The 27,027-nt window shown below is 46.2% G+C and overlaps 1 long non-coding RNA gene across 1 annotated transcript; it reads left to right on the top strand.

Moving 5' to 3' along the window:
- The first annotated feature begins 1,141 nt into the window (after positions 1 to 1,141).
- LOC116441604 lies at positions 1,142 to 26,229 on the top strand. The gene is made up of 3 exons (XR_004239170.1): positions 1,142 to 1,219; positions 23,173 to 23,270; positions 25,974 to 26,229. It is a non-coding gene; the product is annotated as an uncharacterized LOC116441604 (long non-coding RNA).
- The last annotated feature ends 798 nt before the right edge of the window (positions 26,230 to 27,027 follow it).

Here is a 27,027-nt window from a genome sequence, read left to right on the forward strand (position 1 = left end):
TCTGATTGCAAAAGGACAGCTAGTCAGGAAAATTCTTATGGTGTTTGCCATGACACAGTGGCTGGGCAGGGGGTTGTGTGTGTTACCTGCTCAGGGACTGGGGTGCTAATGCTGCCTCACTTGATGTGCTCCACTGTCAGCATTTGCCTTGTCCTTGCCACAAACTTTGTGAGCACTTACCTGTCAGGGGATCCCAAGCAGCCACCCAAGTGTTTTGTGGGAGTGGATTATTCCTGGGGTGTTTTCAACCACACAGCATGCATGCAAACAAGATCAAGATGTGCTGAGGTTTATATCTGACTTGTTTGTAATAGTTCAAGGAACAGGAGAGGCTTCTGCCTGCTCCAGAAGCAGGCAAGCAATGTCAAAAGCCATATGCAAGATGAGTCTGGACATGAAAATAGCTTTGTTGCAGCTTGTCTTTTGTGCCGGCTTATGCCACTGTTGAGGAATACATTCAAGGCAGGTAGCTCAGGGTGAAGCTGCAGATTGAGTTCTGGAGGGGTCAGCACCAGTTCAGGGCCTCTTGCCCTCAGGCTCCTGCCCTCCTCAGCTCAATCTGCAGCTCCACCCTGAGCTACCTGCTCTGAACATATTCCTCAATAGTCAGGATGCTCCTCCTGCCTCCCCAGCCTCGCCCCAGTGTGACGCAGATCTTCTGGCTGGCAGAACAGCAGGGAGCAGAGCTGTTCCTGTTCCCAGTGGGCAGGATCCTTGGAAGGCAGTGAGCTTTCATGGAGCTGGAAAGGTCTGCAGGGAAGACCCACAGAGGCTAGTTAAGCTCTTCACTGTCAAGTCTCTTCACCCAGAGGGTGGTGGGGCACTGAACAGACTCCCCAGGGAAGTGGTCACAGCACCGAGGCTGCCAGAGTTCAAGGAGCATTTGGACAACACCCTCAGGCACAAGGTGGAATTCTTGGGCATGTCCTGTGGGGAGCCAGGAGTTGGGCTTTGATCTTTGTGGGTCCCTCCCAACTCAGAATACTCTGTGCTTCTGTGATTTGATTTGGTTTCTGAGTGTCCCCTTGCTCCTGTGAGTCACCTGGCACGTGGCCCTGATGCCTCACTGGGTGATGCTCTCTGTGTCAGCACTGGAGCCTGTCTGTAGAAGGAACCTTCAGCTGATCCCAGGTCTCCTGCACAAAAAGCTCAGCAGGTTGGCAGAATCGATCATGCTAAGGCAGAAATAGCTTTGTGCTGGAGCCAAGGTCCTTTCAAGGTAGGAGTCCTTCATTTGGGTGATTTTAGCAGCACCGGGCTTGTTGGTAATCTCAGCTATTTGAATTCATTGGGAGTCCAGCCCCAAATACATGGTACTCAGGGAAATTAAAAATAATCCCTTTGGAGCACATATTTGCTTTCTAGCTCTCAGCTACGTGAAAGCTGTGCTTCCAGCACTTACACCTCCAGCCACAGCTGGTAGAAAAGGGACCAGAGATTGTCACAGTACAGAGCTTGGCAGAGTAGGAGCTGCCCTGCTGGTGTCGGGGGAGTTGGATCATATGCTGCCTCCTAAGCTTTGGAGGCTCCTCCCAGGAATTTTCCATTTTTTCCCTGCTCCCCACACATGTGCTTCTGATAAGAGCCAGAATGTGGCCCTGCATGGATAGGGCAGCATTGCTGTGCCCTCTTTTGTTGGCCCAGGGGCCATCCAAAACTTCCAGCTCTTACTACTCTATTACATAGATGACCATTCATAACACAGCCTTATTCACATTGAAAGCTGGAGAAACTTCTGGGTGTGCTAAAGGTACTGGAACTTTTCTCTTTCACTTGATCTGCTTGGTGACATTGATTGGTTTTGCTGGGGGGAGGGTCAAGGCTCTGTACAATTTGTTGTTTTTATCTTCCTCCATAAACAGATAATAATTAGCAGAGGCTGAAGGGAGGAGCAGCCTGCATGTATTAATATCTGGCATGACATTTCCTTGTGGAAATGGAACTTACCTGTACGAAGAGTCAGCCCTAGCACTGTTTTCTTCCAGCATACAGAGCTTGGGATGCTGCCATCCTATGCAGCAGTCCCACTGCTTATTTGGCAATAAGCAAGTGAGGCCTTGTCTGATACTGGGTATGAATCCACAGTAGGGAGGAATTCTCCCACACACTGCCAGGGAACAGATTTATTGCCACATATCCACACACGGTACCAAATTCACCTAAGTCCCCTCTAATGTTCTATTTTAATTGCTTGTCTCAGCCAGCTGATGATAAATCAGACTTAAATTTGCAGTGGGGATTTGGAGGGTAAGGATTGAATGAGATTTTATTGATATTATTTCAAAAGGCCTTTTCTATCTTTTCTGGGTAAATGAAGTCTATCCTTTTGGTTGTATTAAAGATCTTTCAGAACCGATCTGCCAGCATCCCTCTCTGCACACTGAGCAATCACTGTGCAGACTACTGCATCCCCAGCCAGCAGAATGCTGCGTGCTGGCTGGAGCCCTCAGCTCCACCTGCCTGCACTGAAAATCAGACTGCAGGGAAGAACTTCTGCTAGAAGTCTCTTGTTTTCTCTTTGTTTTTGTGGGTTTTTTTTAAAACCCATTCTGTAGAGCTAAATTGTAGTTTTGCAGTGCTTGTGGGCAGGCATCTGAAGAGTAACGAGAAGTGGCATGTGAAACAGTTCTCCCTCTCTTTCAATGCAGGAGAAGTTGCAGGCCATAATCTGAATTTTTGCATTACAGTTCAGCTACTGAGTTTTATAAATTCCTTTTTTTTAAACATTCTGTAGAAATCCTATATTTTTCTTTCCTGGTGTATAGCCTTCTCCAGGAGGGGCTTTTGGCAGTGGTGGGTGCATCATAATTTGAATGTAACACTGTCAATTAGAAATGAACATGGCAGCAGTGCCTAAAGCAAGACAAATCCCATCTTCTCCTGTGCTATATAATATATGTAATGATGAAGCTACTCATGCCCCCATGAGTTTGTGGTCTAAAATAGGCAAGACTGGCAAAAGGCAGTAGAAAGTAGCCAGTTCTGGTCTCTGCTTTTCTGCTTTCAGTAAATTTTCCCCGTAAGTTGACAACTCCAAGACTGTGCAAGGTAATGGTTATGATTAATCCAAGAGACCTGGTAGGTATTTAAATTTAAACTGATGTGCTTCAGATCATAATTCAGATTCTCTCTGAGGAAGAAATTATTGATCTTGATTTTTTTCTTTTGTTGCTTGAGACAGTCTTGTAACTGCCTAACTGGGGAGATGATGGGAAGATAAAGCAGTGCATGTCTCCTCGTTTCAGATCCTCCTTGGTATCTGGGGCAGGGCTGCCACCAGTGTGGTATGGATAGATGTCCTGTGTTGGGCACACGTGGTAGGACAGTGCAGCCACTGCTTTGCTAAATGGCCTTGCAGACACCAGCCAGGATGTGGGCAGTCCCTCGGGTAAAGATGCAGCAGCACATCAGAATAGGGCTTAAAATAGCAATTAGAAGCAGTTTTGTGGTGGGCAATAGCTCAGGTCACACAATAAACACCATGGATTTTGGGCAGTGGACAGAAACATTGAGGAATCTCCTAATGGCCCTTGAACTTAAAACATCAGATTTAACCCATGGGCTTCAGAACCCAAACCTGTGGAGTGACAGTACTTTGCTGTGGCAACTCTGAGCCAGTGTGCAGACTGGGAGGCCTGTGCCAAGAGTCATGATCAATTTTTCTATCAACTTAGGTGCTCCAAAAGGCTGCTTACATGGATCACTGGGGTTGGGCTCTGTGTAGATAAGTCTGTGTAAGTGAAGTATCAATAGGTTAACATAGATGAGGGAAAGGAAAAGAAGACAACAGCCAAACTAGGCAAGATTTTTTTTTGTAGGAAAAGCCCATGCTAATAAAGGCATGAGCTTGATTCACAGTTTGCAAAACAATTTCCAAGAACCTGGTTTGGCAGGACAAACTGTTATTCACTTATCTAACATTTTTTTCCTAATTGTATAGTATTTTTCATTGCTAGGTCCGGCAGTTTTCACACGAACCTGTTTGGGTGCTGAGTAGTCAAACAATGTAAATGAACCCCTGAATTCTCAGTGCTTACTGAGACCAATAAAGTACAAACTCTTTCTGATGGCTCCCTTCCTGGGACAGTGAAACAGGTCCAAACTGCCTTCATTCTCTGTGGAAACTGCAGGGCAATGGGAGGAATGAGGCAATGAGATTCCAGTTCTGCTGCAATAAGCTTTGCAGGTAAATCTCCCTATATGTGGATTACCTTTTGTGATCTGAGAAATGGTGATTAGATTTCTCTCTTGAGATCTAAAGCCTTTGTTTTCATCGTTCTGCACATCTTGACTGGAAGATGAAATATCCGATCACTGTGTACAAGTGAAACTCAGAGGTCTGGTTTGGGGAATCCACTTGTGTACTGCAAAGTTTCCATTTCTGTTCTCCCAGGACTGCTGGTTATGATTCAGTGGACACAGCAATTATTTTGTCTTTAATTTTTAAAAAGTTTGAGTTAGGATCTCAGTTCAATTTCTATTTTGTACAGCAAAAGATGAGAGCTCTTGACATATCCCAAGATATTAGGAAATGTAAAAAAGGTGGAGAACAGAAGTGTATCATTAAAGGTGAAATGTGAAAATTTTGGATGGGGATGTGACAGTATCTTTCTGGGTAGGGAGCTGGATGTTCATGTCCAGTGGTTTTTGTACAGAAAAATACTGGGATCTGGGAGAGAGCGGGTGAAGCAGGAACATGCTCGGTTTTGTCTGCTTAGCCCTCATTAGAAGTCAAGCAAAAAAAAAAAAAGTATCTTGATATTGTGGAATCCTCAGATCTAAAGAAAAAACAGCAATGGTGCATTCATGGAGGGAAGGAATTTGGGGAAAGGGGGAGTACCTGGGTGTTACCCCTCGAAGGTGGAGGCAGAGATTGGTCAGAACAAGTATCTTAGCTTGGCTGTACAGTGGTATGTTAAAAAATAGGTAAAAATCACTGCTTTGTTCTCTAGAGGAAGGCAGTAACTCACGAGGGGACTTTTTACCATCTGGACTCGCTACTTTTTTGATGGCAACCTGGGATTTAGTCTTCATCTTCGACCGGTTTAATGAACTTTTGAGACAGAGAAATCTGTGAGAAGAGGAATTCTCTGAGCTGCCATATCAGAGAGCACAGTGACAGGGACTGTCCTGCTTGGGCAGAGGTTGCAATTTCCTCCATGAAAAGGAGAATTTGTACAGCAATGGTCTCATCTTGCCTCAGCAGGAGGCTGGAGAGATTCAAAGGATGTATTTGTGGTGAGTTATTACAGCTGTTCCTCTCCTGTGGAACACAGTATGGTTAAAAGGCAAAACATTGCATAGCCTGGGACTCGTGGGTACTGCCGTTGTCTTTCCATGTCATTTTCATCCAGGCTTTGAAGCCTGGTGTTTGATAGGGACTGTAGCACATTTCCTACAGTGCCCCAGGGAAACGTGTGAGACATAGCAGTGATGGTTATGAGAGCAGAGGTTGCTTGGTGGCAGGTTTGTTGTTTTCAGGTGGTGCATTTTGCTCTTCCATGAGTCAAAACCAACTAGGAATATTATACTGAAAATATCTTGAAGCCTGCCTCAGGGGACATGCTGACTTCTTCATAAAACACAAGGGTGCTCAAATGAGAAATGATATAAACAGTAGATAATGGGATAAAAATCCCAGGTGGAAGTGAGCTAAAAATTGTAACTTGCCCCATTATCTCCTCTTCACTTCCAAGGCATGATTTATTTGATGGAAGAAGTCCAAGTGTGTTATATTTGCCATTCTTGGAGCATGTAGGCCAAGACTGATTTGTTGACTTGTGTTAAGGGAAGGGATTGGCTTTAGTGTAACTTGTGCTGTAGCAGCATGGCCTAACCAGCACCAAAACTCAGGTCAGAAGAAATAGGAGTGTGTGTACAAGAAGGCCCTGCTGTCCTCATTTTTTTTCAGAGAAACAAGTACTTTTCAGAAGCCTAGTGAAAATAAATAATGAAAGGGGTACTGAGATCAAGAAAAATAATCTGTGCTGACATTTCATCTATGGATACTTGAAATACCGCAAGAATCTGAAATCCACTGGGGGAAACGAGTCTGAAATGACAGGGCTGTGCAGGAGTTGTTCCGAGAACTGAAGGAAGACACAGAGTTAAAAATAAAACAAAGCAAGGGAATATGCTGCAGTAACTTAGCCCACTCTGTATTGCTTTTGTATAGGTGTGGGGGAGAAGGCAGGCAGCAACTGGCTGCTTCAGAAAGCCTATCTTTATTCAGCCAAATTTCAAAAAGCCAAACCAGTCAATATGAGGTGTAAAACCCCTAAGATCTCTTCTTCTGATGGAGCATGTATTTTTCCTCCTTTTCTTCCCTTGCACTTCCTGCCCCAACAGGAGAGAGCCCAAATGACTCTTCCTCCAGCATCATTTTTCTGGAGTCCTCTTCGGTTCCCAGCATACACAACATGGGAGAAACCAATTAGAGGCCTGACCCTGAATGAATTCTTAATTGCAGGTTTCAACCCAGTATGAAGGGGACTGATATTATTATTGGCAGTTGCTAACTGGTATTGAGACAGAATCACTCTTAAGTCTACTTTCTGGGGAAAATCCATCATGACAGCACCTATTTATGTGACCTCTATTTTTGGCAGCTTTCTATTTGTTCGTGTTTTTCTCTGCAGTGCTCTTGGGGTACCCAAGAGAGGTGTCTGTGTTCCCTGGGGTCCAGCAGAGCAGACCACATGGATTTTTCCAGCTGCAGAGTCCTTGGAAGCAGTGTGGTCTGAACAAGCCCATTGCTTTGTTCCCTCTTAGAGCAAAAGAAGCCCTTTAATCCTTCAGATGATGTTCCAAAGCACAGAGTATTGATGATGGGAGGGATATAGACAGACTGACAAAAAGATGCCTAGGAAAGGAATGATCACCTTCCTGAGGAAGGGATGTGGGGTTGGTTTCTGTGTCACTGTTCACTGCCAACGTGTCTTATCCTAGTCCTTCTCAATCCATGAAGTGAGGAGAGTTCCCTTTAAGCACTAGGCCTCTCCCAGAGCCAGCCAGGGCTGGTAACAAATCTTTGTGTGGTGTGAATGCCTTTCAATAACCTTCAGATAATTTCATCAATCACTGAATGGACACCAATGATCTTGGACAGCTGAAAGTGTTGTCATGGGTGAATGATCCCACTCCTGTTACCAACTCCTTTCAACAACTGTTCCCTTTACAGAGCACCCCCACATTATGACTGCATAGAATGTATAGAATATTGGTGTCCTACTGAAAAGAGGAATGAAAATGCTGGGATAGTTTGTCTGCTGGCTTTAGAGGAGCTGCATAGATGGCACTGAAGGTGGGTTATATTGTGTCTCTGAGGGAAGAGACTTGGTGGATTGGCTCCTCACTTGTGTCAGAAGAGGTGTTGAAAGCCCCTGTGCTGTGTAGGGTACCAGGGCCCTGTGTTTACACACAGGTTAGCTGAACTCCAGTCTCCTCTTGCTGAACCAGATCTTAGCCCCTAGGCCAGACCAAAACCAGTCCTGAGAACCAGCAGAGTGACAGTATCAATGTTTGACATCTCTTTTAGAGGACAAGACTGATAAATCTGCAGCTTTGTCTGGGCCTGAGGCAACCAAATCCCCAGGCATGGTGGGCCAGTGAGGCTGAGCTTTCCAACCAGCCTGGAGCCTCAAATCTTCAAGATAGCTGTGTCTATTCCTGGGTCTAGTTTGGTAGAGGCTCTCAAAGTGCTGGTGTATGTATGTGGATGTAACTGCTGTCCCCTGAAGTTACCCAAATTCTGAGGATCTGACTCTCCTACAGGAAGCAGAGTGCCAAAGGCTACTGTCACAGTAAATTCCTTAAGTGTCCACAAGATGTCTTATCAAAAGCAACCTTATGCTGCTCCAACTGATGGTTTGAGGGTGAAGTTCAGCAATGCCCTTATTGCTCACCTGGGTCCAGGTAAATGGTGCGTGTGGCAGGTGAACACACTTGTCTACAACTGCACTTATAAGAGAGTTTCCCTTTTGCCTTTTTAATAGTTGTATTTGCCCTGTTAAGGGGATGGCAGTGGATTTAGCAATATTTTTCCTTTTTTTGCACCCTTACTCATGTCTGCCCATGTGTTGGAGCAGCTGTCCTGTAGTGTGGTGAGAAAGTGTGCAGGTAAATATTGATTATCTCTTTGTAGTAATTCAGAAAAAGACAGCACCTTACTTTTTACCTGCATTGCATCCCTTCTCTCAACTGGATTGGTTCCTGAGGAGTATCCTTAGGAGAGAAATCCTTACGTACGTAAATGAAATGGGCCTTTAAAATAGGTACAGAATTCCTGATAAAGGATCCCCAGAGTCCTATAACCATTTTGCTGCCTTCATTAGTGCCTAAAAAACAGGGGCTGTTGTGTGGGGGAAGGAAATGAGGTGGGAGGCAGCTTATGAGAGGAGCAATGTACCCTGCTAACATAGCTCATCTGAGCAGATACATCCAGGACCTCTGTGTCTCCTTTCACCTGCCTCATTCTGAGCAACCATGTTAAGAAGGACAAAAAAATATTTAAAGCTGTATGAACCAGAGTCCCATGGAAAAACAAGATCAATATCAGCAGAGCTGATGCTGCTACGGCTGGGAAGCCCACACAGCACCAGGATCAACACATCCCTGCCATGTGGCAGCATCTGCTGTGGCCCTGCCTTGGCACAGGTTCCAGTGCTCCTTTGCACTCTTCTTTGATCTGGTGCTGTGTTCGGCAGTGGGCACTTGATTAATTTTGTTTTCCTAGTGCTGGGGGGAAATTATGTGCAGCTGGAGGGGGAGGAGGAGCTTGCTTTAGACATCAGGTATGGGGAGATGCTACCTGTCCTTAGGGATTTTCTGATTCTCTCCAAAGTGCAGTACTTTCTCAGGAAGGAGCTAATCCTGTGAGACGCTGAGGGCCACCACGGCACTGACACGTGAGAGTGTTTTGAGGCCAACAGTGCAGCACAGTTCACTGCAGTCTCAGCCCTCTCCTTCCCCTTCTGCTCTGTCAAAGCCAAGGCTGCTTTTCCTGCAGCACTGCCCTTCTGGCAACTGTGAATCTCTACTGTTTGCCATAACCTCAGTCTATCATCTGGGGATGCAGTAGTTAAATAAAAGTCTGAGCTTCTGCAAAACAACTGTGGGAGTCCCTGAGGCCACCGACGCTGCTTATTCCTCCCCCGGAGCCCCAGGGAGCAGATGCAGGGACTACGTACAGGCTTCTGAGGACAGCAGTATGAAAGCAGTTCGTGCAGTGGCCAGCAGGCTCCAGCTCGGTTGGAAACTGCCTGGTCCTGCATCAAATGCCAGTAGGTGGGATGGATTTCTCCTCGCCTTTCCTGGCTTGCAAAATTCATCCATCTTGTGACAGAAATGGGCGTGAGAAGAGCAGGGATCTCTTTCTGATTGAAAAATCCATCAAGATAGGGCTAATCGTTTAACCTAAAACTCTGATTATTTCCAGTAGCAGTGGTTCTTCCTCACCAGGATTTCTTCATCAGTCAGTTCTCTGCTGCTTTCAGGAAGACATCTGCCTGGTCCTTGTGATGGAAGTTGTAGTCTTTGCTCTCTGGGGATGGTTTCCCCTGAGTGGAGTATTGGTTCCCTGCCTTCCCTAAGGATAGTGTTTGCCTGCTTCTTGTTTTCCTCCCTGAGTGCCTGTTTCCAAGGGAAAGTGCTGGTTTATGGTTTATGATCCACTCTTGCCAAAGCCCTGGTGAGGGCGGTCAGAGCCCTTCCCAAACTGGTGATGTGCCCAGGTGATGTGGACTGCAGGCAGTGACTGCTGCTTACCCGGGGTATGCTTTGGGGCTTCCAGGAGCAGCAAAGCTCTTCTGTAAACTCCAGCAGAACACAGGCTGTATGTTGAGGTAATCAGCATCCTTGATCTTCTCCTCTGAGACCCAGCAGTCAGCTTATTTGCACTCTGTTGTGGCAAAAATACAAAGAAAACAAATATGAAAGATTATTTAATGAACTCTGGAAATGAATAATGAATACATCATCTTTAAGTGGTTCTTCAGGCTGCTACAGAGTGCTATCCTGAGATGTGAGAGCAGGAATCTTGGCTAATACAAAGGAGGGCAGTCATTTGGTTCCTGAATGAACAGCTCACAGGATGAATGGGACAGCTAATTGTTTCTTGAAGCAAACTTCTCAGACATCAGTGTGTCTAAGAAGGAGACTTGGCAGTGTGCTGAGCCTTAATTTTTAAACAATGTGAAAGATGGGCTTGACTTACCATTGCTTTGAGTTGGTGTGATGCCCCTGACTTCACAGTGGAGAATTTGTAGCCCTCATGTATCACCTGCCTGGCTATTTGTTGGCACTGCAATGAGAAATGAAACACTAAGCAAGATTTTCCAGCAAGACTACAATTTTCTGGAAGATGCCATGCTGACAGAAAAGTAGAATATATGACTGACTTAAACTGATTTGTTACATGTCTTGTGTTAAACACATCTTTGCCATGATGTCCTAGCTTAGTGCTTATCTAAAAGCCAAGAAAGCTGTTTGAAACCTTCATCTATTGGGAGACTGGCTCACATTTCAAATAAGTTATACAGCATTTTTTCCTAGACTGAAAAAATTCAGGTTGGTCTTTAATTATTGCTTATAACTCAAAAGGGTTTTAGGATAGCTGTACATTTTGGGTTTGGTGTCCCTTGGAGTCCTTGGTGGATAGACTCATCATAGTGAAAACACTTTAGGCGTGGATGACTCAAGAAGTTTCCTTTTTAGAGTGTCTTTAAAATAACTTTCTTTGAATGAGAAAATCAGAAGGATTCTATAAAAAAAGCAAATGTGTATTTCAGTATGGTGTGAGTGTATGGATAAAAAAAAGCCAATGTAAGAATTAACAATCCAGGAAAATTAATAGCAAAGGTGCAAAGTTTTCAAGTTACCAACAAGGAAAAAATGTGCAAGCAGCCAGCAGCTCAGGCTTATCAAGGGAACTATTTATTGTGAGGGCATCTTTCTCATCTGAGGCTTGCAGAGGTGTCAGGGGACTGAAGTGGAGGTGGTGGTGGTTGGTGGAGGTGTGGGAGCCGTGTTGAGGATCAGAGTGCTGCCTTAGTCTGCTTAGCCCTTTCTGCCCTGCCCTCATGGTGCTGTGCCTGACCCCCACGATGTGATAGCTGGGTCTCTGGAGCTTGGACGAGCAGTTCCCTACAGGAGGAAAATTCCTTACCGAGGCTCTTCTCCATCTCCACTCCGTGAAGGAGGCATTGGTTAGATGGTGTGGAAGCAGGCACCTCATGTAGGGGTCCCTGCCAAGCTCCCCAGGAGCCAGATGTTAGTGGCAAGTGGGTTTAAAGTAAGCTCTTTACTGAAGTGTGTGTGATGTGAAGAAAGCTTAACTTTTATTTTCACACTTGAGAGACTATTACAAACCAGTAAACTCTTTGGTGTGGCACATGGCTGGTTTTGCTGTGTGTGAGACACAGATGTAGTCCATAACCTTCCTTTCACATCAAAGTTTGCATCTAGCTTCAAGATCAAGTGTGGTTTTCTTAATTCACTCTTCCCTTACAATTCATTTCCCCCAGCTTAAAAATTAAGGGTTACATTTGTGTATTGTTGCACCTAAAGACAGAATTTTGAATTTTAAAACATGTCAGACATCTCTGTGAAATTGGGAGCTAGATCCCTAAATATCTTTTGAAATCTGGAGCTGTGCACCAGATGGAGAATCAGCACTTAAAGAGTAATTTCATGAAGGAAGTGGAGTGAAATTATTTCCTTTAGCAAATAGTTTCACAGCATGAAGAAAGAAAGCAGAGCCAGCATCTTGCACAGGGAGATCATGCTTATTCTCCCCCTCTTCATGCCCCTTTCCTAGGGTTTTGGGGTGGGGTTTTTGTGGGTTTTTTCCCCTATGAATGCATCCAGGCCACATCATGGCACAATGTATGGAATGTGCCAAACTAGATATTGGTTGCTCTATTATTGGCATCAGTTGCAGGTCAGAATGAACACTGTGTCCCCTGAAAGTCTGAACCCTTTTATGTCCTGAAGTGATTTGAGAGTAGATATAAATGTCACAGATACACTGAACAAGAATTACTGGCCTGCGGAATTAGTCCAAGATAATGTCAGAGGCTCTTCAAGGCAGGCTGATAATGTGGTGTGTCAGGCTTATGTAACTGGATATCTGTACCTGAGGTTATGTGCAAATGTGGGGGCTGCAGCTGGGGTCAACGCCCCAGGAAATGGACAGGAAAGTCCCATCAGCTGCCAGTGTCAGAGTATGGAAGACTGGCAATGTCCCTGGTAGGGGAAATCCAATCCCTGATCATCTCTGAAGACAATAGTGACACTGCAGATTGTCAGGAGTTTGTCCTGATCTAGACAGCCTAGAAGAGATCTCTAAGGTTTCCTTATCCTCAGTGCTGGGGATATGTGCAGTGTGCAAGTAAGCTTTTTGCAGTGTCTGGGAGGGAAATGAAACTTTCTAGACAGGTGGAGCTCATCAGTTTTCAAAAAAACAGCTTCTGCTTAGAGATCAAACAACTGCCATATGGTGTTGTTTTTTCCTATAGCGCAAACATATTTAGCTCTGCCAGGAGAAGTCTGGGGAACTGATTGTCAGTGGCCACATAGGATATGGCTAAACTTGGATTAAAACACTACCAAGGTATGGTGCAGCTTTGGAGAAAGGAGCTGAATGGCAAGTGTGGGAGGGAGTGATGCAGGGGGTCACTTAGGGAAAGAGGTACTGCTCGATTTAACAACAGCTTTATTTTATGAAAGCCTGGCTGCTGCAAAGATACAGGTGTAAAAAAATAAATTAAAAATTCTAGAACCTTTTATATAACTAGACTCCTTCACCAAGCTCTGAATCAACATTATTTCAGTTTAAAATAAAACCCCAAACAAATAATTGCATGTTACTGCTCTCATTCTTGGCTATAAGATGAAATCTCATTAGGAGCTGCAATAACAGCACATCTAAGAGCAAAATTTGGCTTAAAATGCTTTCACTTTCACAACACCCACTATTCATTTGAATGTTCAAAGTTGCTGCAAAACATTTTTGAAAATTAGCTATTAGCTACATACTGTAGTAATTTGTCTAGTGACAGCCATTTCACAGAACAGCTACACTGTAATAAACTTTTTGCAGTACCTTAAATTTGTCTTGTTATTGTCTATCAAGTGTTGTTATTGCTAAACTTGTTCCAGTGCTGACTCAGTTGATGAGCATAATTTTACCATGTAGGCAGCCCTAATTCGTGATGATCTGGGGTTTCGCATAGTATCTAGAACCTTCCTCAAAAGCCATTTTGCAAGTGACTAAGACAGCCATGAAAAAAGATCTTTGAGCTTGAGGTTTGTGCTATAAATGCAAAGCAGCATTTATTATTTGGGCTTTACAAATGCGGTTTTAATTTTGCCTTTATCAATACTTCATTAATAAAGAGGGCTGTGTAGGAACCGTTTGTTTCTCTGGGCTCCCAGTAGCTTTCTGTGTCACATTAGGAAAAGAAAAAAATAAAGCAAAGCTTATAGCGTTCAAGACAGCCTGAAAAAATATTTTTCTTTTTCTTGGCCTCCCTTCCCCCTTCCAGGCTTTCTGCTCCAGTAGCTTGTATTGTAGTCATACTATGCTTGGAGTGACTTGAGAGCATCCCTAATGCTGCATCCCTGGCACTGTAAGCAAATAAACTATTTTTGTGCAGCAATCTGTAAGCTGCACTTCAAGAAACATTTCCTTGTCTGCTGACAGACACTCGGGAAGGCTCAGTGAGGTTTGAGCAGAGAGGGCACTGCCAGAATGAGGAAAGTTGTCACCTGGAAAGATCAGGTTACAGTGGGTTTTCCCTCTCTGTCCATCAGCACTTTGGGAGTGAGGGGTTGTGCTGCAGCACTGAGCCACTGTTGTCCATGTTCACATTTGGGGTGTGTGCCATGGAGAGTGCAGGAGGAGCAGGGAAAGGCCTTGCAGGATGGCTGGTGGCTGTGGCAGACAGGTACCAACACAACATTCTGAAGTGCGTGAAAGGTCAGGGATGGCACCTTGAAGCACAGCCTGGTGATTCAGAGTTGGCGATACCCGAATGGAACTCGGTTTTATGCAGGTCGTGTTCCAAATTTGATCACAAGAGGAAATGTGTTTTAACACAAGTTTTGATCTGAAGAGGAAGTTGCCTTCTCCCTCTGCCACTTGTATCATCTCTGGTGATGAACAGGGTAGGTGGGGACTCTCACACCTGAGGTCTGGCAGGAACAGACTCATCCCCCTGGAGTGACTGGCACCAAGGTTAACTGCAGAGAGGGTGTTGGACACCTGCAGGGTGGAACCAATGGCAGGGTGAGATTTCACAATAAGTGGGATTGCTTTGTCCTTAGATCTGTCCTGCCAAGACAAAATCCTTTCCTTCTTGGAAAACCACAGGTCTCCCTGCCCTGAAGTCACATCTGGCATCCAGGAAAGCTGCTTTTTCCTTTCCTTTCATTTCTAGAGAGTTTCCTGTAACTCTCTTTGGATTTTAAGCTGAGTTTGTTGAAGTCTTATGTTCTTTCCCTCTCCCTTTAGTATTTTACAGGAGTCTTTTTGTTTCCCTGCCTTTTGTTAGAGAGCAAATTGCTCCTGCACCATTGGAGCTGTGGCTTGCTGTGCTCTTTGTACGAGATGGTTTCAGAGAGTGGAGGATTGGATCAGACCTCTTGACTACTCTCCCCATAAGCCATTTGAGGCTTTAAGGCTCACCTGCTTTTTAGTAAATCAGAGTTGACACTGGCTGACTTCAATACCAGTGGAAGCTTTTCCTCTGCTTCTTGGGTTTGTGGATGGGCTGTTGGCAAGTGTTCCTGACTGCAGCTGCTAAAGCCTTATCCCTCTCTCTGTATGGAGGTGCAGAAGTTGCCTGGTGAGTCCCTGGGGTCTCTTGCTGCAGTGTCAAAAGCTTGTTTCATTGCAGGAATGGGACAAAGTCTGCAGTTCAGTGCACTGAAGTTAGAGCTGACTTTGCTGGGGGAATTGATACCTGCAGTATAATGTGTGAGCTGTAACCAGAGGTCTGATGTCCCAGTTAGCTCCAGTTCATATGTGAGAATGGCACTACTATTATCAAGGATAAACCTACCCTGCATCCTATTAAAAAGCCAGCAAGACTCCCTCAGATCTTATAAACACTTGTATTATGCTGCTGACTGCTGGTTCTTGAGGCCGGCTTGAACTGAAGCCTAGGGAGGAGCCAAGAGGTGGAGGAGAGCCACTCTCCCTCCCAGAGTGGTCTGGCCTGGGGTGGAATTAACCTCTTTGTTCAGTGCAGAGGAAAGAAACATTCAAAGCAGGCCAGGGCTGACCTACATTTGATCCTTGCAATGTGCAAGTTCTGCTTCCTGCACTTTTTCTTTTGTTCCTAGGAGGTAAGTGCTTTGAGGCATTGCTGTGTGTTTTGTACAGCAATGCTTTCCTTCCAACAGGAAAGGATAATTTGAAGATTGTTATTTCTGTTACAGGAAATCCCAAAGTCTAATTAAAAAAAGGGAACTTGTTCTTGTGAAGTCTTCAAATATCACAGGATTAAATCTCTCTTTAGATTCTGACGTTGGGGATGAGATGATTGCCACTGATCTCTCATACATGCTGTGTGCTTTGGAATAGGATGTTTTGCCAAAGTCTCTCCTCACCACCAACCAAATCTCAGTGAGTGGGGAAGAGAAATGTGGTCTGTGCCAGCAGGGTGAGGGAAGTGCCAGGGGGATGGGTTTTCAAATGTCGGGTAATGTGGCTGAGAAAAGTGTGGATGTTTCCCTCTGCATGTGAGAGAATGGAGAGAGCAGAAATTGGTTATTCAGAGGACAAGAGGCGATTCAGAGGAGCATATGGTAGTCCAGGGCAGAGCTGTGCCAATGCTTTTTTCCCCCTGCTCCCTTCTGTCTGTTTTCTGGAGGAATGAAGGCATGGGTGAGGAAGGACACGAGGACAGCTTTTTGGGATTGAACAAGGCTTTTGACCTTGAACAAAATATCTGCATTTACAGAATTGGGACCTGAGGCTTAAATTGGGAGAGCCACTCCCAAGCCCTAAGCGATGGATTGCTCCCTTACACCTTCCCCACCCTTTCCTTAGCGACCACTACCCCCAAGCTGCTTTGAGCCTTTAGTTGATGCAAATCAGAGTCTGAAAAGACCCTTCCTTAAGCGGGGGAGCACAGGCAGCTGCCTGAGGCCATGAGCCTCTCCCAGCATCACTGGAGCACTGGTGGTGCTGTGTTAGGTTTACCCCAAGAGATGCCCAGTGCTTCTTTCATGGCTCCTACAAGAAGGGGCACTGGCAGACTTCAGGAAATATTGGGGCTCTTCAAGGATGTTTTCTACCAGAGACTGACTAGGCCTCTTGGTGCTTATCTTCTGGGAGTCATCAGTGAAGAAGGGCATTGTTGTTGCTGCCTAATTACATATCAAAGCCTGTGTTTTGTTTGACTTTCTCAGTGAGGAAGGGGCTGGAGAATGTGCAGGGGAGGATGGACAGAAGTGGCCATTCCCAGCAGTCTCCCTGCTGCAAGACCAGCTACCCCGGTGGTGGCACAGTGTGCGTGCACTGGCTGGTGCATCGTGGTGTTTGCAGACGTGACTTGTCCCAGCTGACGCACTGCAGAGGGAAGCAAAGCTACCATGTGCAGAGCCCAAGATGTCTGCAGGCAGCAACATCTTCACAAGGTCCCGTCTGTAGCAGGACTCAGCCATGAAACTGAACTGACCTAGTTTGCCTTGCCAGCTCTTGACACAGGCAAAATGCTATCCAGTCACAAATCATTTCCATGAGGGCACTTGGTGCCTTTTGACTGGGTTTCGTCAGCCAGCACCTTTTCCATTCTGTGCAGATACCCAGGTGAACTCAGCTGAGCAGCAGTAAATACCTTGGGGGCAGAGAGCAGCCTGACCTTATCAGTGGATGTGTCCCTTTCATTTGACGGATGCTGAGGTTATGGAGTCAAGGGTAAGAGATGGAAAACAGTGTTTGCTGGAGCAGAACATCAGCTCCTGCCACGTTGCCCCTCCTGCACAGTGAAATGAAGCTGTGACCAAGACCAGAGTGCAACTGGCCAGCTCCAGGTTTTGTTATAATGTTGAGTTCAGGTTACTTGTACAGCCTGGCTTCTGCTGCATCCCAGCTTCTGAGAGCTTAACTGCTTCCATGCCTCGTGTGCTGCTGTAAAAAAAAAAAAGGGAAAGAACTAGAAACCCATCTGTCCTGTTTTGTGGCATTGCATTTAACACCCACGTGGGGCTGAGACCTTTTGATTAGCTTTACCTTGCTTTATGGACTTGTAGAGCAGGGAACTGTTGGACACCTGGGTCAGGCAGTTATGTGCTGGCCCTGTTTAGCTTTCTCTCTGTAATACCTCGTGCTGTGCAAGCTCCAGTTTGCTTAGATCCTGCACAGTGCCCTTCCTGTGTCCAAGTCCTACTCAGTTGTGAACAGTCAGCACAATTTATTTGCTGTGGAATATAACCCGTCAGCAGATTTTTCTCCTTCCTCATGTAAAGGCTGAATCCAACGCTGACAGTGCTGCCACTGTACTCTGCATTATAAACTCTTCCAAGCAGGGATTTGCACTTCCGAAGCGTCTTCCTCTGTCCCTCTCTAGTGGCCAGCACATGAGCAAAGATTTATGAATTTCTATCACCAGAACAGTTTGCAGAGTAGTTGGGCTTGCTGTCAAATGCTGTGATTGTCCCTTGACGATAATCATCCAGTGTGGAATATCAAGTTATGGCTCTAAAGGAATAGCAAGTCAGAGCCTTCGTTGATATGAGCCCCTGCAATCCCTCTGAAGGCAACACAGCTCCACCACTTCACACCACACATGGTGTGTGCCAGCCTTTATCTGGCGTCTCCAGCTCTAATAGGAACATACACTTGGCTAAATTAAGAAGGAATATTTTTGTGCTTTAGTACAAGCATACTAACAATTCCAGTTTATTTTAAGGATGTGTCTTAAAAGCATTAAAAGTGGCATAAAATAATATATGTAATTTACCACTGTGGAGACTGTCAAGTGTTGTCATGCTACTGGCATTGTATTTAATACCCGGGCTGCCAAGAGGCATCGCTAATAGAATTTGCATTAATATACACAGCTTCTTTAAAAATTAATTACCCAAAGTAGAGCATCATGTACTGAGACTCTCGAACAGGAGAGAAACATTGAAGCATCACTGAAATAAGCAATCCCAGAGCTCCTTGGGAAGCCAAGGGCGGCTGGAAATATTGCCCCAGCTGTTCTGTCCTGCCCAGTGCATCATGATGGGGATGCAGACACAAACTGACAGCAGGAAGCATTGCCATGGAAAATTCTGAAGGAAATCATAGATTTGGACTGGGCCCGGAGGCTGCTGTGCTGCTGCCGAAGGCTGTTGTTGTTGCAGCTGCAAACTGCAGAAGCTGTAAAGAAATACGAGGAACCTTTTAAGTCACGAAAAGGAAATGTGATCTCTTCTAATGTTTCCCCAGAGGCAGGGAGGTGCCAGCACTTCACAACACGTGTGCGTTGCATGTTTGTGTGCTGAGGAAGGTTTGCATGGGTCAGAATGTCCAACAGCAGCAGTGGGGCAGCGCAGAGCTTACCAAGGAAATGCCTGACAGCCCTCATCAGCCCCTTTATTTTCCTATTCTTCCATCAGCCTGCAAAGGCAGTGACAGATTGGGATGCTGTTCATTTGACTGTAATAAATTAGCAGCAGCCATTCAGTCTCCAGCCCCTCCAGTTTCTTCATGTGCTGGAAATGGCTGGAGATGCATTTTGCTGCTCTATATGGAGGAGGAAAAACAAACTTTCACTGGTCACATGTATTGATACCTTTAGTCAGAAGCTGAACAAAGTTAATGGTAATTGTGAAAACACTTGGGCACCTTGTGGCCTTCTCTTCTTTTGTACTTTAGCTTTGCTGGGTTATAAGTCTGAGCTCTGGTGTGGCCATGAGGGATCTGACCTCATTGCCCATGGACATCCTTTATATCAGCTGAGCAAGGGCAAACAGGCGCAGGAATGTGGATTGTGCCTGAGCCAGGCAGAGTGTCTTTCTCTCCAATGAGTTTCTCTCATTGCTGAGCTCTCTACAGCTTTCCTGCCAAGAACTTTCCCCAAGTGCAGGTATTTTCCTTCATTACTACCTGTAAGTGAATGCTCCGTCTCCAACTCTGTTAAAATTATGAATAATTTCCAGCCTTCTCATGTACTGTCGCCTTGAAGGTATTAATGAGCTCTGGTCCTGTCCCCTCTGAGTTGAAGCAGTGCCATTGTTTCTATTGCAGTCACATGTCTCACTGTCCAATTCAGGGTTTGTTGCTCAACAGTGGAAGTTCTCTCTGGGCTGGAATTCAGAAAGTGAGCTTTCAGGCTGGGAGCAACTAAAAAACATCAAATGCAGCTATTCGCTGCTATACTTCTGGAAGAGCAAGGGAGATGAATGGTTTCACTGGCAGTCTGGCTGCTTTTGGTGAGTTATTGGAAGCTAAATGATTTTCAAGCAGTGCAACATTTCTGCTTTTGCTGCAGCTTCTGTCCCCTCAGCATCTCCATCTGCCCAAGGCACGTGTTCAGTCTGGTGAAGGGAGGTTAGGTTCAGATACTGCTGCAAGTCTTGGAGGTCAGACAGCTCTGGGCCAAAATACTGTAGGCAAAAATACAACTGAAGACCATAAAAGGGGCAGCTTTTAAGACTAAATCTTCAGTTTCTCTGAATCCAGCCCTGGTCAGTACTTGTAGGCTCCTTGGCTCTCTATGGGTGGAGAGGAAGGCTAGGTATAATCTCTAAGAGCTGCTTTTTTGATTTAAAGGAGGCTGTTACAGTGAGACCTGACATATTTAATGAGTGCCTGTTTTTCTGATTCATCATTTCAGAGCTGTGTTTATTCATATGGTGGTCTGGGTTATCTTCCCTCTCCAATCCCCAGGAAATCATGTTATTAATGTCAAATGCTCAGGCTGCCACTGGTGTCTGAGGGTTTGCTGCACAGAGCAGGCTCAGGGGACAGGAATATCCCCTCAGGAAGGCTGAGGGGGTGGTTGGCAATGAGAAATCACCTACGCTCAGTTCTGCAGCAAAATGAGGCACAAATCAAATGCTTTCATACCAAACGGGAAAGCCCAAAGGGCTCCTTTGCCGACCAGATGTGCTGAGTAGCAGAAGGGGAAGGCAGAGCCTGGGGTTGGGGGTGTGTGTATGTCAAGGGATCCATGGCTTTCCATCCAATGTAGGATGAACTGGCTGCTGGGACATGATTAGAAGCCATCAAAAATGAGGGATATTGGAGATGGGTTGAGCTGGACTCCAGCTCTTAAAGAGAGGCTGAAAGCTCTGGAGTGGGTCCAAGGAGTGAAATGGGTCAAGAAGCTCTAAATCTAGGAAGGCTTTTTTTAATCTCAGAAGGAAAAGAGGTACTTTCCCTTTCCTTCTCTGCCTGCACTGGTGGGAATGCCGTTCTGGTGACTGCCCTGAGGACCTCCCCTGCTGGGCTACTTCACCACCACCCCTGCAGCCAGCATTCCAGGGCAAAAGAGGATGGAGAAGGGATTGTTCACTGCTCCAGCAAGGGGAACTGGGGATACAAAAAGAGTCTGAGGCTGTTGCTCCCAGTTTTTGGTGGAAGAACTCCCCTGGGTTCAGACTGTCCTGTGCTTCTTCCAAGGCCAAAATCCAGAAAGTGCAGATGCAGTGCTGGCAACAGCAGGCAACCCCTACCCTAGAGGAGGATGGAGCTGTCGAGATCTGCAAGCAGAGGATTTTGGAGGACTGCAGTGAAACAGGCAACTGAAAACATTCAGCTACATTGTAAGGGGGTGAAAGAAACTGCTGAGGTGTTGGGGAGGGCAGGATGCTTTCTGTGTGAAGGGGAGCAAGGGGACAGGCTGCACAACCTCAGCTGCTCCTGAGAATCACCAGGGATGAGCTGTGCTGTGGGAAGGGCTCTGAGTGCGGAGCAGAATTCCATGCTAATGTGAAGGGGATTTGTCTTGTTGGTGCCTTGCTGCCTTTGATTTTCCCAGAAACAAAGTGAGCCCCACAAGGCATTTCTTTCTCACTTTCCTCCTGAAGTTTGATTATTTGAAGAGATTCAGGAATTGCATAGTTTGGGAGAACGTTCCTAGGGAAGGCAGCTTGCAGGGCTGGGCAAGGCAGCTTCTGTCTGCCTGGTGCTGCATCCGGAGACTGAGTCAGGAGCACCCTGGGAAATACGGATCTGATGCTCAGATCTGCAGTGCCTGCAGCTTCATGGTAGCCCACAGGGGTTTAAACCATCACAGGGCCTGGAGCAACAGCAAAACAGGGTAGCAGAGGACTGGAGATGTAGCTACTGAGCAACAAAAATTGTTGCTTTCCTCTGTTACCAGCAGCATCATTTCAGCCTCAGATCATTCCTGCTTCCAGGTCCAATGTTCAGCCAAGCTGTGGGACAGACCTGGCTTCCTGACAGCAAGGAAGTGTGAATCCAAACCAGCCATCACCCTGTTTCTGGAGCAAAGCTGATTTTCCCAAGGAAATCCCTGTTCTGAGGTGGCAAGGCCCTGTGCCTCAGGGATGTTCCAGTATATCAAGGATTTGGCAGCAGGAGAGTGGTGGGATTGATGGAGCAGGGGTGCACCCCCAAATTATAACCTGGTCGTGTTGTACTAAGGACAAAATGTTGGTTATTTTTATTTTTTTTAATATTAATGACAAAATGGAGTCTGAGTCTTTTTATCCTTCTCTTTTATTTTCCCCCCAGCACTTAGTAATGCTCCGCTGCTTCTTCAGCCAGGCAGCCAGGGGGCTGTGTGACCCTAGCTGTCCCAGGCCCTCCTGTCCTCAGGACATGGCTTTGCAGCTGGGACTAAATCCATGTGCTAGCCAAAGCCCCAGCAACACTTTCCTTTGAACCAGTGTCTCTGTGGGAGCGTTCTCCAATATAACTTTGGTACTGTAAATACTAGAGATATTTACCTTCTGTTTCAGGGGAGTGAGGGCTTTGGTCTTCCAGCATGATATTTAATTCCTTGGCTGGGCTTAGCCTTTATTGGCTCTGGGTTGTTGGCCAGGGGGGCAGGGGAGCTGTGGTGGATTTCTGCTTGTTCCCTCCGAGGTGTGTGAGGTATCACCCGCTCAAGCAGATGGCTTTGGAGGAGTCTGTCTCCAAGGAGCTCTGCTGGCTTTGGATGTGGCAGAAGTCACAGTGCAGAAACCTTAGCAGCAACATCACCTTGCAGATGTTATCCTTCACTCACCACCAGTTTCCTCCCTCCAGAAAGGCCTCTGATGATTTCTCGTAGCATGGGAAAGGGTCACCATGACATGTGGGTCTCATAAGAAGAGAATTTGTCAAATACAAACACAGCCACTGAGACATACATTGATCCAGAGGCTCTTGTGGCTGCTTGCAGAGTGATGCTCCACAACTCTCCTGGCCCCAGGCAGCCAGGGATTGTCCCACCTGAGGGCAGGACCAGAGGAAAGGCACCTCTAGATTTCTCATGGTCTTTTAAAAATGGTCATCAAAATATTTCCATTTCCAATAGCAACATATTTTCAGATGTTACTAAACATCTGGATCTCTGAAAATTAAATACAACTCTTTATCAAAACCCAGGTATCTCTATACTCTCCCCTTTCCTAGTTTACCATCAGAAATGTAGAACACTTGGAGCAGAAACTTAAAAATACCCCCAGGTTTTTAATTATGGTTGCAAGGGCTATTTGCTTGTTTGAAGGGTTAGTTTTCACTATTATTTGGAACTGGTTGCCTGAAGCAAAGCATGAAGTTTAGGCTTGGCCCGCCCACACAACATTGTCACGCTGATCTTTTGTCAGCCTGGCCACCCGTAGGCTGACCAAAAGATCACACTGCCTTGTGTGGAACGTGGGTGAGGACACACTGCAGCAGGTGATGGAGACATTCACAGATGCCACCAGCGTTCTCATCCTCACCCACTCCCTGGAAATGTCTTCTGAAGCACATGGCTGAAGGGAGAAAGGCTCCTGGGTGAGGCTGAGGTGCTGCACAGACACCCCGGATGACTTACCCGCTCCTGCAGGGAGCCACTGGCAGTGCCAGCAGTGAGTCAGGTTTCCTGCTCCTTAAATTTAGACTCGTCAGCCCTCACCTCTCTCAGCAGCTTTCTGAAGCATATTGGGATCCAAGGTAGTTACAAAACAATGTCAAAGGTGTTAAAACGATTACCATAAAAATACATCTGTTTTCTGCAGTAATGCCTTGGAATGCCACAGAGCTCTTGGAAACCAGAAGGGTGGCACACGGCTGCCAGAGTGTGTCTTGTGTGGACTAGGAGAAGTCAGCTGAAATGGTATGATTTTCTTTCCTTTTAAAATCATTATTGTAGGCAGTTAGAAAAAAACCCTCTATATTCTGTGTGCTGAGATATTGATCTAACTTCTAAATCCCTCTAACCTGATTAAGGCCTTAAGAATTTCAACTATTGAAAAATAAGATTTTTTTTTCATCTAAATATCTCAAGCTTAACATCCCTAGTGCAGCCTGAGTCTTTCCCTGAGAAATTCAAGCAGCTCAGCCTGTAGGGATCATTCATCCCTACCAAAGGCTTTAACATATGTTTGTATGCAAATATAGTTTACATATATATTAAGCTTTTATACGTATATGTAAATGTAGATTATGTGTATGGCAGTTTGCAGCCAATCTCGAGAAGGGATTTTCTTGGTACCTTTTCATGGTACGTAGTTGGGCAAACAAAGCCTGATCTGACCCAGGCAGTTTCGAGATGTCTGTTATCCTTGTCATCCTTGGGATCACACCTTCCCTAAAGGGAGTTTGAAGCTGGGGCATATGGGGGTGATTGCAAAGATGCACCTTCCTCTGTGGTGACTTTCACTTTATAGCACAGGCTGGAGCAGCTGTTAGTGCAGAAGAGAGGAGATCCAGAGCTCTGGTAAATGCTCATGGCACACACCCTTCCACTGGAAGGGAGTGTTGCAACTTCCAGCTAAAGTTACTTTGCTCTCATGGCTTGCCAAGTCCTTGTGTGTGGCTTGCCACACTCTGCCACACGCTCCAGCCTCTCACCTGCACCCTGCTGGCCGCGAGGGTCACTTGAGCTCACAGAACTCTGTGTCCTCTCGTGCTGGGCACAAAGTGGAGACAGATCTTGGCAATGCCAACAAGTGAGAGCAGGAGGGGCCAAATCTAACCAGCTTTGAGCCGTGTGATGGAGCTGGTGTGGCCCTGCAGATCACAGACCTTGGGGAGCCACCTACAAAAGTGGGAGTCTTGAGCTTCCTTGGAAGCAGGAAGCCATGATCATTTAACTCTGTGCTGATTTTTTGGCCTTGGAGCATTGTGCTCCCTCATGTCTGCAGAGCATGGTCAAATCCAGAGCCAGGAGAAAGGAGCTGCAGGTCAAAATGGATGTAGCACCAGCACAAGCAGTGATGGATGGTTTTGTTGTTCTCTGTGCTTTCCCTTCCCCACCTCCCAGTGCTTGGTGGAGCTGTAAGGATCAGAGCTCTTAAACTACCCAAAGGAAATGCAGCATGTGGTGTTGGACTTTTCAGAAATACAGCATGCGGGTGATTGTCAAACCTGCTTCCTTCTGTGCTCCAGCAGCCCCTGCTAAATGTGTGTAGGCTGCTGTTGACACAAACTCCAGCTACATCCTGCTGGTCTGACCTGCAGGTGTGAACCCAGCATACAAAGTGGGCAACACCACTCACCCATCTGGATTATTTAAAGGGTTGCAGCTACTGGTGTGCTCTCAGCTGGCCCGCAGGGGCATTTGCATTTTGGCAGCACAAATGCAGATCCTGCCAACATGAAATCTTTGCGTGTGCCCTGGCTGCATGCAGAAGTACAAGTTTCTTTGAGGCGTTCCTGGTTGCAACTGCGAGATAATCAGTGATCACTTTTTGAAAGTCACAAGCTGGCTGACTTGTCTCTTCCCATGGAAAAATATTAGGATATATGATCTGGGTATGTGGTTGTAGCAACGGAGAAGCTCTTGACAGAAATAGAGAATCCTCCTGAGGACTTTTGCTCTCTGGCAGCTGAAAACTTATCTGCTGAGCTCCCTTTTGGGTAACTGAAGGAGACTCTGTGAGCAATGGGAATTCAAAACCATGCCCAAGGACTGCACTAAGCACTTCCTCCAGTGTGGAAATATTGCCTGTTTTAGTGAAAGGAGGGCCAAAAAAAGAAGATAACCATGGGAAGGAAGAGGCAGATGCAAGAGGGAGAAGCATACAGAGCTGGAAGTGATGTAGCGGAAACACCGCTTAGAGTGGAGGAGAAAACCAGCACAGTGCCTGTTCGGGAAACAGAAGGGGAAGCCAGGATGAGGTGCAGCCTTGGGAGCAGGACAGATGCAGAAAAGAGGTGAAACAAGGCAGGCCAAATAGATTTCAGTTGTTGTGATGAGGCAGAGGGCATGAGGGATAAAGCAAAGTCAAAAGAAGGATGACAGCAGATAGCAGAAACCGAGAAACTGTTTTCCAGCAAAAATGACAGCAGGAGAGAGGCCACTGTGCTTTTGCCATCCAGCTACACTAAAAATTCAGAAAGAGATCCTCATGGATATAATTTGTCAGCCTTTTGGTTGACCTGAAATCTCCAGATTATTCACAAGCATCTTGACATGCTGGGGCTGAGTGTGGCGGGTTGGTTTTAAGACACTCTCACTTCTTGTACTGTCTTCACATCTGTGATATCTATGGGTAAAAATAATTCAGTACAAATATAGTTTGTGTCTGTCTTTAAGAAATCAAAGTTGTTGTGGTGCCTGGGGCTGTGACAGAGAACGTTAGAGAAGTGCAGGCAGAAAGCTGCTGCTGTAGGGAGGCAAAAAGATCTGGAGTTAAATAAAGAAACCAGCTCCAGCACCACACTTCCCCCCAGCCCCTCTCCGCTGGGCTGGCAGCTAATCGGCGTGCGCTCCTGACAGCCCCCTCTGATATATTAATTAGCACAGCACCCTAATGAGGAGCGCAGAGCACTGTGTTTCAGCGGCGATAAGCCGAGCCTTTCTGTGTGTTTCCAGGCAGGCTGGCTCACACTGAGCTCTTAGCCGCTGTCGCAGTAAGGGATGGAAGCAGAAGGTGGAAAGCTGGAGAAGCTCCGATCTCTCACTGGAGAGAGGGGAGGCTGTGAAGGCGCTCGCTGAATGCCGGCAGAGCGGAGCGAGCCAAAATGTGGAGCCAGCCCCCAGCAGCACAGCAGCAGGGAGTTCTCAGGAGGATTCCTGCAGCAGCCTACTGCTTTTAAAAGCTGGTCAATAAACATTAGATAAAAATGGATGTTTCTTTGTCAGTGCGTTTATCTGGACTTCAGTTACATTGGGCACTAGCCGGGAGACATAAAATGTCTTGTACTGGTTTATTAAAGAGGACCTTTAATTACCTTATTAAGAACTGACCATTCTCTCCAAGTAAATGAAAATCCAAATCTGTCAGTGCAGTTCAGTGATGATTATTTGCATCCTGAACAGCAAAGGGCCCAGTGGTGCTGTAGAGAGGCTCCAATGTCCACAAACTCCCCTCATGGTGAAGGCATTTTAATGTCTCCTTTCTGCAGACACCATCTGCTCAGTGTGGCTTTTCGAATGGGATTTGGGGTAAAACAAGTGTTTGAATGGAAACCTGGCTTTTGGGTCTTGAAGTGGAGTACTGACCTCCTGTTTGGGTTTTGATTTGAGTTTAAAAGCAGCTGTAGGGTAGGATGATGAATTTGGGGGTAACTTGCTGACTCTGCTAGGATGAGGAAATGGAGAATCCTGCAGCACTGCCTCCCAACCTACCCAGTTTAATTCAGATATGGGGGACCAGGGAGGCAAAGCACAGGCAGCGCTGACCCTGAGTTTGTGCTGTTTCATACTGAACCACAAACTGGCAACTCAGCTCCTTGAACGGAGACTTGGTTTTGTGACTGTGGCCAAATGACAACTGCATAAACAAAGCACAGGTGCTGCTGAATGATGTTGACATGGGCTTCCTGAGACCTTCCCCTGCCGTGACTCAGGCCCTCGTCCCTCATGTGCTCAAGACACATCCACACACAAAGAATGTTCAGGCAGTCTGCTTCTGGCACACTGGCTT

Source organism: Corvus moneduloides, chromosome 3 (genome assembly GCF_009650955.1).
Source record: "Corvus moneduloides isolate bCorMon1 chromosome 3, bCorMon1.pri, whole genome shotgun sequence".
Lineage (NCBI taxonomy): Eukaryota > Metazoa > Chordata > Aves > Passeriformes > Corvidae > Corvus > Corvus moneduloides.